The sequence below is a fragment of the Myxocyprinus asiaticus genome, chromosome 34 (genome assembly GCF_019703515.2).
Source record: "Myxocyprinus asiaticus isolate MX2 ecotype Aquarium Trade chromosome 34, UBuf_Myxa_2, whole genome shotgun sequence".
In the NCBI taxonomy this organism is placed as follows: Eukaryota; Metazoa; Chordata; class Actinopteri; order Cypriniformes; family Catostomidae; genus Myxocyprinus; species Myxocyprinus asiaticus.
In genome coordinates, this window is record NC_059377.1 from 35,078,046 (window position 1) to 35,087,871 (window position 9,826).

A 9,826-nucleotide genomic window follows, 5' to 3' on the forward strand; every position below is an offset into this window, starting at 1 on the left:
TAGAACGTTATTCTTTAATATTATACACTAAAACAGGTTCATTACAGTTAATAATATATACAATATAATTAAATTAGTTGAAACCGATATTTAATCGAAATATGACCGCAAGAGTTCGCTACTACCACAATTTCCTATCAGAGAACACTATACCGGAAATTCAGATAGCCGCTGAGATTTTACCGGAAATACGTAGGCTGTACGCCGTGCATAGGGTCAAGTGCTAGTGCTAGTATTGCTAAATTGTTTGTTATTTTGGTTGCTAGGAGACATCTCTGTTGAAAACCGAACATCGGCTGAGCAAATAAGAGAAGTTTTGAAAGGAACGCAGACTCTTTATTTAATTGTTTTCTTCTTTTAAAAGTCTTATGAAGGAAACAGCTGCTGTTGTCGTTTCTATGGTAACACCGCCTCTAGTCATTTACCACGAACTCCCGCGGATTTAAAGATTCTACAGATCTTACTACTGAATATACTGATGGATTCTCGGATCTCTGTGTAGGTTGTTATTTAAATACTTTATTGGTTAAAAAAGTATGTAAAGACATTTTGAATGTGATGTTTAATTCTGAAACACTATATTTCCTTACGGATTCTAAGGAATTTAAGTCTAGGCCAGTTCGTTACCTCATTGCTGGTTCTCAAGGTAAAAAAAAAACAAAACAACAACAACAACAAAATAAAAACACATTTGCCAGTAGTTCATGTGGAAAATTTATTAATTCATACATGATACAGAAATATATTTAAAGAAAGGCAGTTTTAAATTTAAAAACATTTTAGTAACACAAACTACTTGCCTTCCAGCATGGTGTGTGGAAGGCCTGAGAAACATCAGCTAGCTCCAATAAGAAGGTATGTATAATAATTCCTGTTTGTTTGGGTAATGACATGTGTTATTTTAGATTGTTTTTATTTTTTTTATTTTTATGATTAACACTTTTTATTGATTCAACCATTAAATATCAATAGCAGAACACACATATGCAGATTTGACATTTTTTAGAATCCTAGCCCACTCTCCCTCCTCCAATACCAAATTTAGATCTTTCTCCCATAATCTCATAAGAGAAGTTGAAGTTCCATCTCCCAGACTCTGAATTAGTAGGGAGTAATACACCGATGACTCATGACCTTTTCCAAAAGCAGTAATCACCACTCCCAGAGTGTCTGCAGCTTTAGGAGGGTGTAAACCACTCCCAAAAACAGTACAGAGCAGGTGGTGCAGCTGTAAGTACTTATAGAACAGAGATCTAGGAATCCCAAAAAGTTTAACCAAATTTTGAAAGGATCTCAACACTCCATTCTCATATAGGTCACCGAGTGTAGTAACCCCCCTCCCAATCCACTCTGACCAGCAAAAAGGGGACTTGTTGATGCATAGTTTGGGGTCCAGCCATATGCTCGATGCAACATTTAAAAAAAATGTCAGAATTAAACAGTCTGGACACTTTTGTGCATACCGAGTTCAAGTGCGAGATAACGGGATGTAACTTAGCTTCTCCGATTAATTTGATAGAAAGGCTCTGCAGTGGCGAAATAGAGGCAATAACTTCCTGTTCTATACAGAACCAGGGAGGGGCTCTCTCAGGTGGAAGCGACCAATGAGCCAAATGTCTAAGACCGAATGCATAATAATAAAATAAAATCTTGGGTAGGCCTAGCCCACCTTTTTCAATCGGCCTATGTAACTTATTGAAATGTAATTTGGGACGCTTACCATTCCAAATGAAGGACTTCGCTATGCTTTCAAATTGCTTGAAATAAGAGAGGGGGACATCTACAGGGAGAGACTGCAGTAAGTAAATGAATTTTGGAATACAATTCATTTTAATAACATTAACCTTCCCAATCATAGATAAATGTAATGAAGCCCACCTGCCCACATCACTCGAAAACCATTTTATTAAGGTGTCAAAATTAACTCTAACTATATCATACAAATTTGCTGGAAATAAAATACCCAAATACTTAATGCCCTGTTTGGGCCACTGGAAAGCACCCAGCTGGAAAGCCGTTTCTGGGCAATACGCTGTCAGTGCCAAAGCTTTGGATTTAGACCAATTGACTCTATATCCTGAAAACTTAGAAAAGGAATGAATAATTCTGTGGAGGCAAGGCATAGATCTACTGGGGTCAGAGACAAATAATAAAATATCATCTGGTTATTTTAGATTGTTAAACATATTGACAGCCATGTGATGATAATAATTGGTTATTTCATTAATTGTAATTAGAGGCAGCATCATAGTAGTTTTTGAGTAGGGCTATAAATAGGGTTGCCAACTGTCCCGTAAAATACGGGATCGTCCCGTATTTAAAGGTAAAATTATGCATCCCATATCGAATCAATACAGGACGCAATTTGTCCCGTATTTAAGCTGGTCAGATGGCGTCACGGTGAAATCGTTCCAGATCGCTAATTTAACATTGATATAAGTTGGAAAATGTGCCTATAGTGGGTAAAGGACCGTCCGAAAAGTCCACAAATGGTGCTAAAACTGTGGATTTTTTTCGATATAAATGTTCAATAAGATCAAACAATGTATGAATACAATCACTGAGTCATAAAGACAAGAAAAGGTGAAGGAAGAAGAAATACAATATGTATAAACCAACCAAAATGTATACATAAATAAGATAAAGGAGACAAATAATAAAAATAAATATATTTTTTACATATAAAAGATGTATTTATATAAGTCAGGGGTCAGGAAAGTTCTAATTTCAGCATATAAGAAAGGGTATACAAGTTTTATTAATAACGCATATTAACTCAACGCTTTTATTGCTAAAACTGGAGGATGTAGTTAGGGACTGTGACCCCCCCCCCACCCTCATTTAAGAGTCCCTTATTTTAAAACTTCAAAAGTGGCAAACCCTACCTATAAATGTAGTGAGCAAGCTTTGAGCAGGTGCTAGAACAACCTAGCTCATTTGTGAAGTTCACAAGTTATTTGTGTAACTGACAAACTTGATATTGAATGTGCTTTCATAGTGTCAGCGCAAAAATGTTCACCTGCAAAATGTGCTCACAAAATTGTTCTACAATCAAGGCATATGTAAGGCACATGTCTCTAACACATCTTTTAAGTGCATGTTACCTAATTGTAACAAAACCTTTGTAAAGTTTGAACATTTCAAAACTCCCACTTATCAACACAAAGATGGCAAATCAGATGTGAGGCAAGTGTTGTTTGCCACATTTGATTTAGCATGCCATATTAATTTGTGCAGTGTCAAGTGTGAGAATTTGAAGAACTTAATCTGTCATCTCAAAACACACATCAGAGAGGGGAAATCTGTTCCTTGTCCATTTCGACAGTGTGATAAATCCTTTACAGTTTTGTCCATATTCACACCTCATATATCTAGGAAACGCAGAGATTCTTCTGAAAGAAATCCTGCCTGTTATTCTAGGTATATAGAACAACAGTTTGATACATGGCTGTTTGCTCAAAGCAACACTGAAATTACTGAGGTATATATTTTACCAGAAAGTGTTGATGAAGCCTTTGAGAAGTCTTGCCCTGTTTTATTTGAAATTGCAAAGCAAATTGCTGCTTCCATCATCTGTCATGCAAACAACTGTAGAACATTTTCAAGAGTTTCATGAGATAAGGCAGTCACATTTACTTTTCAAGATGAAAGAAAAATTGATTACACTTGGAGTTCAGGTAGAAGACATAAATGCGGTCATTGATGTCTTGAAAAGTGAAGATCTTTTTTTATGCTTGCAATTCTCATACGCTTAAAACTGACCAAAGAAGGAAAACAGTTTTCAAGAGTATGTTTAATTACATTGATCCAGTACCAATTTGTCTAGGGCAGAATGATGCTGGTAAAGAGTGCTTTGTGCAGTATGTGCCAATTAAATAAACAGTCGAATCTCTCTTTCAGATGAGGTCTGTTGTGGTGCAGCACAAACAAGTTCAAATTTCTGTCTGATCTAGTAATGTTCTTCAAGATGTGTGGGATGGCAAGAATATGGCTGAAAATGTGTTTTTCAAAGAACAGATCTCACCATTTGGCTTTATGTTGTATCAGGATGCTTTAGAAGTAGCAAACCCTTTGGGTTCTGGGAAGAAGCACAAGATACTTTCTGTATATGCCACTCTTGCAGATATTGCACCACATAATAGATCAAGCATTGACCAAATGCAACTTGTGCTGCTTTTGGTCCCTTGGTCCAAGACCTTAAAAATCTTGAGGTAAGTGGTATTACTTTGCCAGATGGACAGGTGTGCAAGGGAACATTATATGCCATTGCCGGAGATAACCTGGGATCTCATAATATTGGAGGCTTTGTTGAAAATTTTAGTAAGAGTATGCACTTCTGCAGATTTTGTGAGATTGAGTGGGCAACATTTCAAGTAGATGCAGTTGCCAAAGGCTGTATTAGAACAGTGCAATCATACAGTGATTTTGCACAGGCTCAGCGTTGTGGTGGATCATCATATGGCCATGGAGGTATCAAATTTAACTCCATATTTAATGAGCTCACATATGTTCATGTGTGTCAGCCTGGGTTACCTCCATGTATTGGCCATGATCTTTTTGAAGGTATTGTGTCATCTGATTTGGCATTATATATCAAGCACCTTGCAATAGTGGAGAAGAAATTCACATATCAATAATTGAATAGACGCATCAATCATTATAAGTACTTAGGCAATGATGCCAACGATAAACCTTGTGAGGTTCAATCTGGGAGTGAAAAACTCTGGCCAAGCAGTGCAAAACTGGTGTTTGCTGAGAATGTTGCCAGTCTTGATTGGAGACAAAATTGTGAATCCTGGTGATGACAATATATTGCATCTTGTTTAGCAACTGAGACAGATAACAGAGCTCATATGTGCACCAGCTATCTCTGTTAGCCAGGTAGCGTATTTAAGAATTTTAATCGATGAGTATTTTTATTTATTTTTTTGCAAGCCTTTCCTAATCATCCACTAAAGGCCAAACACCATTTCCTTATTCATTATCCAGAGCTGATTGTCCACTTTGGCCCTGTCATCCATCTGTGGACACTTAAGGTTTGAGAGCAAACACACATATTTCAAACAGTGTGCTCAGAAATTACACAACTTTAAAAATCTCTGTGGAGCCCTGGCTGAAAGGCATCAACTTTTACAGGCTTACCTCAGTGCTGGCAACTTCTTCCCACCAAATTTATTAGTGGAAAAAAGCACAGATTTTTTTTAGGAGACTACAATGATGACATTAAACAATCAGTTTCTCATCTGAACTTTGAACCTGTGAACTCTCAGATAGCACACAAGGTTACAGTAAAGGGAAAAAAGTACAAAAAAGACATGTTTGTTGCAATTGGTGAAGGTGATGGGGTTTGTATTTGGACAGATCAAAGTTGTTCTAATCCATAAGGGTTCAGCAGTTTATTACTGAACAGTATTAGGCTGTTTGCTGTCCTGACATGGGTGTTTATTGCCTTGCACCAATGCAGAGGTTGCATTGTTGTGTTAACCATGTGCATCTACTTGATTACTACCCTTTACCCAAGTACACAGTCCATGGCATCCCGCTGCTAATTCTTCATCATTTTTCCTCTCTTTGTAGAGCAATGTCCACCTTAAATGATGAGCTACTAGACATCACTCGGAAGGCTTTGCCAAACATTGATGAAAAGACCCAAGTAAAGCTTATTTCTACACTAAAGAAGTGTGGTGTAGAATTTAAAGGAGACTTGCAGTATGGACGTCAAGAAGACATTGATGGCCTCTTGCCAGTTATTCAACTTCACAAGTTACTGGAGGCATTTAGATTAGGTAATTAGGTACACCAATCGTGTTTGTTTTACCTAGTATGCTAGCATGCTGAGAATGTTTTATATAAAAATTGCCCTTATTGTTTAATGATTAAATTATTAATATTTTTTTCAGAGACAGAGACCGTGTCTCTGCAGTTAATTTCTTGCCCGTCACTGATGCCTGATGCCTGGCCCATCTTCACATACCAGCCCATCAACAAGTGCTTTCTTGTCATGTCCTTCCGGCTCATCACCTCACACAAACACATCTTCAATTTCATCATATCCTGAGGTTGATTGTACAGGCCCAATAACTCTATCTTCTTTCACTGTGTCCAAATCATGGCCCAAGACATTTCATTTCCCTTTGGAAAAAATGCCCCAAGAAATCCATTCAGCAGTTTCTGCTGGGAGGAGGCCTTAGCCTCCAGAGAGGCGCCAAATGGTAAGAATCCTAGCGGATGAGATGTGCAAATATGAGCTTAACCCTTCACGATCACACACCATATGTTTTCATCACATTCTGCACACAAGTGACATGGATGTGTAAGATTTCAGCCTCAGATCCCACCTGAAGAAACTGAACAGACACTGGAAAACAAGTGACTGAGACTAGAAGAAATTTACAAAAAGGAGGGCATGGGTGGAGTGGAGAGAGCAGAGGTGATGAATACAGTGGTGGCTACATACTGCTGTCAACGACAGTATATTAATGCATCACCATCCCCCTCCACTGAAGAAGTCAGGAGCCAATGGCCTTATCTTTTCCATTTAGTCCATCTTTACTCATTTTCAACTCCTAACTGACATTAATGTTCTGCGTTCCCTGGAGCTTTCCATGGATCAAAGTGGAAGATCAATCATTGAATACTTTAACAAATCAAATGATAAAAATGTCAAAGCTCTCAGTCTCATGCTGAGGATGTTGAGGTGGAACTCCATGTTGTGAAGTTACTGATGGCACACTTTAAAGAAAACACAGAAGGACTACAGTATTTTGCTGATCTAAGGAATCTGTTCTTTTCTGTACACCTCCAAATTTTCTTTTTAAATTGAATATTTATTGGTTTTCAAAGGTATTATACATACAAATTGACACAAGTTAAGAGTAATGGAGAAATTGTAACACCTCCAGATGTTATTCTAACATTTATTTTATTCCCTACAGGCATCTGCCAGTGCAGTAGACATTGAGAGGACCCTTAGTTGACCTGCAAGTCCTCATCTCATACTGCTTGGTATGTGCACTATTATTAAGGAATTAGGGAAGTAAAAACAGAGTGATTGAACCAGACTGACCACATGACTTATTCCTGCACAGTGTGTTGCCTGTTCAACAGTATTCAGCAGGGTCATTCACTTAGGTTACCACAAAATTATGTTTTCTAAGATTGTTGTTAAAAGTTTCAGGTAGACCAGATCAGTTCTGCATTGAGCGTTGGATGATCAGCTTTGAGAGGCAGGTCATTTGTGAGAGCATCACACCTACATTTTTGACAAGACTTGCTGCTGTGTTTTCAGTGTACTACGTTTTCAATGTACAGTACCAGGAGGAGGCATGCTGTGCACTGGAATTCATTCAGAGGTAAGACATTTCTTATTCACCTCCACTTCAACTTTCATTTGGCACTCAAGCACATACCATTCAATCACTCAAAAAGTGTATAATTTCTGCGACACCAAACAAAATGTCAAAAATTATGTATTTTAACTACCAAAAATTACACATATCAACTTATACCATTATTTTGCTTAAACTCTAATCTAACAATAATGTTTTTACAATACAGGCACTTTATTGGTATAAACCCAGAAAGGGAGTCTAAAACCAGCTGGGCCAAAGTGGTCTGAAAGAGGACTGGGTAAATGGTCCTAAAGAAGACTGTCACAGTCAATCCCCATGACTTCACCCTACTGAAGAAACTCATAGACTTTGAATGGAGTTTCATTTAGAGAAGTCAGCAGTAAGTTAATATTATCTCTCTCTCTCTCTCTCTCTCTCTCTCTCTCACACACTCACACACACACTTACATTGTCACCTATAGTCAAACTCCAATTCTCACAATCTTTTGACAAACTCTCATGCATTCATTGTGACGTCATGCTGACATTCAACTTAAAGGGCAAGTCTTGTTTTTGCTTAATTTTTTTTAGCTGATTTATGTGAATTTTGTTCTTGAACTTTATTTCAGTTTGTAATGCTGCCATTTTATTGTCATTTTTGATGCTGTAATTTTGATATCTAATGTTTTCAGTTGAATGTAATATGGCAAAAACTCTGTTTAGACTATTGAAGACTATTTGTTGACAACCAAGTTTTAAATAAAAATGTATTCAAGTCAATTCAAACTGTGTCATGTCAAGTTAATAGTAATTTTTAATCTGGGGAGTGTTTTTTTGTTGTTGGAAAATTACAGTATTTTACTGTATTTTGAAATCACAGTAAGAATATGCAAACAAAAAACGGTGTTGATACTTCATAAAACCAGTAAACAGCTGGCAAACCTGCTGCCAGCTCTATACTGTATTTTTAACATTTACAGTATTTAACTGTGTAGTGAAAATACAGCAAGACGCTGTCACTGTAAAAATGGTACAAACCCTGCAGAAACACAGTATGGTGCTGGCACCCCTAATACCAGTATGTTACTATATTTTTTTATTTTATTTTTTTATTTTTTGTTTACTGTTTTTTACTGTGTTGGAGATTTACAGCAAGAAACTGTAAATTAAAAACAGCACAATCACTGTAAGACAAAAGAAAGGAGCTGGCTCCCCAGCTGCAGCAAAATACTGTATTTTTTAATTTACAGTACTCTACTGATTTTTTATAACACAACAAAACACTGTTTATTCAAAAACGGTACAACCACTGTAGTAAAACAGTTAAGAGCTGGCACCCCTGCTGACAGCACTTTGTGTTATTTTACAAGGCAATTTTTTACAGTGTAGTTTGTGCATGTTCTTCCCAAGAAATAAAATGTTTGTCTTCGCAATCTTTCATCATAATGCATAAAGTTGCTCCTCCTCTGAAATGACTTTCTTTTCAGCTGACATCACCAGTTCATCTTCATTTATTCAATCCTCCCCTCCAACCAACTGGATCCATTCTGGTACAGTGTCACTTTTCACAATCTAATCAATTACTGATTAAAGTCCAGTTCTACACTTTTTCTTGTTTAATCTCCGGTTTCATTTGGAAATATGTCAGATTACAGAGGTAAAATTGCAGTGTCTCGTTTACAAAGTACCATACTACATTAAATGGTAAGCTAACATGTTGCACTGTTGCACAATAGGCTAACAATGTGGTGCTCTATCATTGCTCACATCAAGGCATCAGTCTACGGTCAAGTAAATTCAGTGTCTCCTACATATGGTGTCTTGTTTCGACAACCGTCAATTCTGTAAATTACGTGTATCGTGTTCCTGCGTCCGAACATAAGTGAGACACTTTATTTTGCTGAGTGCGAGGACGTTACAATAATTAAAGGCATGACCTACTTGCCATGCATGGTCATTCATGGCAAGGGCCTTTAAAACTTGGCTCCTTAGGAATCATAATAGCTAATAAACCATATCCTTAAATTCATCTCATTTAAAAATCTTAAAATTCTAGGTGAAAATTCAAGTCGTTCCAAACCCACATGACTTTACACGGTTTCTTAATATGCATTTTGTGTTCGGAGTATACTGTTCATGCTCTCAGGAGTCCCATAATGTTATATTTATACTGTGATACTGTCATGTGCTGTATTAAGTCTCAAAATGCTGTATGTACAGTTGTGCTCAAAAGTTTGCATACCCTGGCAGAAATTGTGAAATTGGTTTTGAAAATATGACTAATCATGCAATCATCCTTATTTAAGGATAGTGATCATATGAAGCTATTTATCATCACATAGTTGTTTGGCTCCTTTTTAAATCATAATGATAACAGAAATCACCCAAATGGCCCTGATCAAAAGTTTACATACCCTTGAATGTTTGGCCTTGTTACAGGCACACAAGGTGACACACACAGGTTTAAATAGCAATTAAAGGTTAATTTCCCACAC

The 9,826-nt window shown here is 37.0% G+C and overlaps 1 long non-coding RNA gene across 2 annotated transcripts; it reads left to right on the forward strand.

Moving 5' to 3' along the window:
* Nucleotides 1-205: 205 nt before the first annotated feature.
* LOC127425656 (uncharacterized) lies at nt 206-8,101 on the forward strand. 2 transcript variants are annotated; one of them, XR_007894645.1, is made up of 8 exons: nt 206-498; nt 601-646; nt 808-855; nt 5,578-5,786; nt 5,901-6,843; nt 6,936-7,005; nt 7,289-7,352; nt 7,558-8,101. It is a non-coding gene; the product is annotated as an uncharacterized LOC127425656 (long non-coding RNA). The 2 variants fall into 2 exon arrangements; XR_007894644.1 differs by having other exon boundaries at nt 5,901-7,005.
* The last annotated feature ends 1,725 nt before the right edge of the window (nt 8,102-9,826 follow it).